Raw genomic sequence first — 5,276 nt, forward strand, 5'->3', positions numbered from 1 at the left:
TCGTTTTTTTCCATTTTTCTTAACGAACAATTTTTTTTCAATTGGTTATAAAAACACGTAAACTCAGAAGATGTGGACTGTGACTGCACCATATATCTAATCGAGAGTGGTGCTGACTGAAAACAGATGATTTGGAGCGATTCGCGCACCATATGTTGGTCATTCTAAGGACTTATTGAACTACCCTCGTATTAAAACCTCTGACCTTTTTTAAGGTTTTTAAAACTCTTTTAAAAACTTGGTTTAACAATTTTGGTTGTGATTTCTTAATAAAAGAATAAGTGCTATTTAGTCTACAGAACAGCAATTTCAAAAATATTTAAACCCTTAATAGTTGAGACATTTTAAATTTGTAGTCTTCACAGTATATTGAATAATTTCAAATTTAAAGCTATTTAAATATGTCATCTGAATTCCTAAATTAAAATTGTTCGATAATTTTAAATTGAAACCTCTCAAATTATTTAGTTACAAATTAAAATCGTACAACTTTAAGTTTTATTTATTTTTTGATCATTTGTCACCCCCCCTCCCAATTATTTTGTTTGTAATAAAATAACGCCCGATTTTTGTAAAAATTAACAAATATATATTAAAGCTTCACTCAAGGTAATTTTTCTTCAAAAAGCTTGTTCCTGAATAAATTAACTCTTATTGTTTCCGATTTCGTTCTGTTACTTAGGAATTGTGTTTTTCATAGAAAAAATTAAACTTTTTTAATGTTTAAAGTTTCTACAAATTATTGTTGGAATATAAAATAACAATAATTGAACAAATGTATTTTTTGATAAAAAGTTATTTGTAAATGTGCATTGTATTTTTGTACATTACAGAAAACGCTCGCAAAAATGAAATTATTATTTAAAAAAATAAAAATAAAAGTCGCGTTAAATCAGCCTGCATTGAATCCTGCAAATGTTGTTTCATTTAAAGCTCACGTGTTTTAAATTTATATTTGTATCAAATATTTATATAATTATTGTTATTTTAAATTAAAACAATAATTTAAACAGATTAAACACTACACAAAATTTCTATGATAAAAATATTTGATTATTGTATTTTTAATAAATAAATAATATTGATCACAAAACTGTTTTCTCAATTTCTGCAATTCGGAATTTTCTAGTTTGTATATTTGATCATTAGACAGCATTCGGCCTGGAGTTTTATTATTCGGGAATTTTCAAATTCGATAATATTGTAAACTGTCCAGAATGACGTTTTTATAAAAATATAATTATAATTCCAAGTGATAGGGAAATTGTTCTTTCAGTTTTTAGATGTTAAGACGACAGTTCCAAGCCAGATTACGTTTCGCGTTGGCGAACAATATTATACGAACAGAATTTCACTGACACATTCATAAAAAATATCATGTTCCATAAAGTATATTTTAAAATAAACTTTAAATTATTATAATTGATACAGCTTATTTATTTTGAATTTATTTTTAATTGAAAATGGGTTATAAAGTTTTAATCGCGAGTTTCCATTTGTTTAACTTCTAAGACTTTCCAATTCAAACAGTTTAATTTTTAACGTTAAAATTGGAATACTCTTCAATTTTAAACAAATTTCTAATTTTCCAGGTCTTCAAAACGGCATTCTAAAATTCGAAATTGAAAAATGTACGCTAAAATTTTAAAACTTAAACGGGAAATTCTGAAGTGAAAGATTTTCGAATTACGTACTGTAAACTGAATGATATAATAGGAAAAAAGCAATTTAAGGAATTAAAAAAAAAACTGTTTAAACCAAACTTGGACCGATTTCTTTTCTAAAAAGTCATAAATATCCCGGTCAAAAAATAATTCACTGCCATTTGCCTATTTTTCCGAGCCTCATAAAATCCCCGTCAATTCCCGTTCTAGCTCCAACCTGTTTCAAATACAAATTTATAAGAATATTTTACTTATTTTTCACATTAGTAATTTGTAGCCTTTAAAATTAAATAGTTTTAGGTCAAACATGAAAAAGTAGAATAAAATTTTCTATTTATAGCGTTTTTATTATATATTGAACAATTTAAACCTCTGAACTTTTTTTCAAGTTGTTTAAAAACTGTTTTTTAAATACTTTTTGTGTATAAGAAACAATTTTCTTCCATCTAATAACTATTTTGGAGTAGAAAGAAGTGAAAAGAAACACAATTATAAAATCTGATTTTTTGTTTGTGATTTCGTGATAAAGGAAACAGCTATTTATAAAATAATTTATAAAAAGCTTATAATTTTTGCCCAAAGAAGATAATTTCCAAATAGTTTAAGCTGTGCTACTGGACCTTGCTTTCAACCGGAAACGTATTTATTTTTTATATTTACCTTCCCAAGGATGAGTGTTGTGAAAATTGAAAAGCTAAACTTTACCAGAAAATGCGTTTGCATTTAAAGTTTAGCTTTGAATCTTAAAGAGAAATTGTAATTTCGTGCTTATTCAATTTGAAATTTAAATTTTTTTCAGTTCATAATAATTTTGTTATTGCATTTATATTTTGACACAATATAAATTAAATTTTGTCACCAGGACAATCTTTGTTAAATTAACACCAAAATATTGACAAATATATTTTTTATGAATTAAAAAATTGAGAAATAACAAAGGGCAAAATAAAAAAAACAAACATACATTAAAGGGATTGCGAGGTTGCTTTGTTTATCTTCTTTCCTTACTTATTTTTTTGGTACGTAAAGTTTAACTTTTTATTTATATGACATTTTATAATTGTAAAAAAAATTGTGATAGTCAAAGAATGACATTTTCAACCTTGGTGCTTTATAGGTGAATTTTAATTCATGATTTCTGAACATCCTGGATTATGTCTGGTTTCATCCAAACATTATCCAATTCGTGAATTTGTTCTCATTTACTCCTTATTATGTATTCTTTATCTATGTATTCTCCTTATGTGTGCTTAATATTAATAATATTAAAGAACAATGTATAGATATTGCACTAAAAGTTTTATCTGTTAGAATAAAAATATAATAAGGTGAAGTAAATAAATTGTTACTTATGAAAGAATATCAAAAGATGAGAAATAAGTAAATAACACAGATATGTTTGGATATAATCAAATAATTCTAGAAATATTACAAAATATATGAAACAGAAATATAAATTATACATTTAATTTTCTCTCTGGCATCTATTAAAATAACCATGTCTTACAAAGCGTGGATATTTTACGTTTGTTATGAAATGTTGGCAATTTAATTTTAATTTAAATGGTTCTTGTCCAAGCTAAGTTTACCATCAGTGCGCCTTAAAGGTATGCCGAGAGTTGCGTACAGCGTTCCAAGTGGCTCTTGGCAAACTATATGGGATGGTGCTATCTACGGGAGCGTTGGGTAGAGGGGAATTGACTTTTTTCGCCGGACGCGCCGTCTATATTTATGGCGGGTAACTAAGCTCGCACCGCATCTACATTTATAATATCTTTGAACAAGGGACTAGGCATGCCATTGCGGGGTTGATGCAATGAGGGGGGAGGTCCGCCACCTTTTGATGTCGCGCGACAAACATGGCAGCGCCCACATGTTTACATTTTCATGCACAGTTTGTCAGCAAAAATGCTCGTGCGCATAATCAAATGACACATCGTAAGATGGCGGCTCTCCCCACTCATGGAATTCTCCCCCCTCCAGTGGATTCAACCCCGATTACCAAGTTAGGAGGGCATGTCTAGGCCCGTGTTTCCTATATCCATGAAATGAGGTATTTTCACTTAAATCACCTGCTACCTTTACTTCGTAGTTTGCTGAGGGGAAGACAAGTGATCAAATGCATGGGATTCAGTTCATTTTTGCCCTATTTTGCTAATATCTTCGTGAAAGCGAATTTTTTGTATGTAAGCAGAGATGAGTTGGGTGATTGCTCATGTAATGGAATAAGAGACTCCGTCAAAATCCGACTGCTAAAAGCGCCCTCTTGGTCTGTGGGTCAACTCTTCGGAGTTACTTCGCAGTTTTCGGCATTTTTCAGACGTTCCGCGTAGGTAATTGCTTAAGTTGGAGAATTTTAAAAATGAGTTACCACCGCAGATACAATTACACATGGACATAACAGGAGTTACCATAAATGTAAATGATCTACTGCATATTTATTTACCACTCGAATATTAGGTGTTTATTATATAATTATTCTAATGATTCACAATTATTAGTGAGTAGTTATATAATGAAAACTAATTATTTATTTTTAAAATTAAAATTTCAAATATTATATCGTTACATAGCTATTTATATGCTATAAATCATAAATTATGACTTATAATTTTATTACATTCCCGAAAAGAGTTTTATGTTCACTTATTTTTGGATGGCGGATAAGTTTTATTTATTTTAATTATGACAGAGCTAAACATTTTTCTCTTTAAAATGTTGAATGCCATCAAAATTCAAAATTGTGTATAAAATCAAGCAGAGGATAAAGCCAATTTATCCATTTTATAAAGAATTTTGAGATTTCTTTAGAAACAAAAAAATAGTATATTGTCAATTATAATACCTTAAATTTTTCTCTAAAACGCTAAAATTAAGTAACTATTATAACATATGTTTATCAGTTATAGATTGTATTAATTAATATACAGTTTGTAGCTAAATTGCATATATAGAGGATAGTACCCAAATATGAGATAACAACTCTGTTTGGCGTGATTGTCGGAATTCTATGTACTGAATTTAAAAGTAATATACGTCATCTTAAAGGAAATTTAGTTTGTCATAAGAAGCTCAAATAAAAAATTTTATTAAAATTTTTTTTATGCTGAAAATACAAAAAATGTTAAACAGTGCTTTTTCCGAACTCGTGAAACTATTCTCATAATATGAGATACCCCAGGAAATAGCTAACAAAATGCAAAATAAAGTAATATTTTTAATGAAAAACTTCATTCTATGTTTCCGAAGTATAAATTTACTGCTCTTAGATATATTTAGTTTTTGCAGTAGTCACAAACAGTTTTGTAACCAATTTCCCCCACGCAGCCACAGGGTTATAAAAACCACAGGTATCTCGTATTATGAGAACCACACCGTGCAACTATGCACTTACCATGCCTGACCTGTACAATGAAAAACTTCAACATTATCGATATTTTCCTACTTAGTTATTCAATCCTCATCACTCCAGACAAACTTTTTCCCGCAAGTGTTCTAGCATATTGTTGACAAGCAGAACCATGTCAGGCCTCGAGTGAGCAACAGAAACAATTGTCGAGAATATAAAGTTCCAGTATATGCGGCACTTCCCATTCTCGACAATTGACTCAA

This window comes from Belonocnema kinseyi, chromosome 5 (genome assembly GCF_010883055.1).
Source record: "Belonocnema kinseyi isolate 2016_QV_RU_SX_M_011 chromosome 5, B_treatae_v1, whole genome shotgun sequence".
In the NCBI taxonomy this organism is placed as follows: domain Eukaryota; kingdom Metazoa; phylum Arthropoda; class Insecta; order Hymenoptera; family Cynipidae; genus Belonocnema; species Belonocnema kinseyi.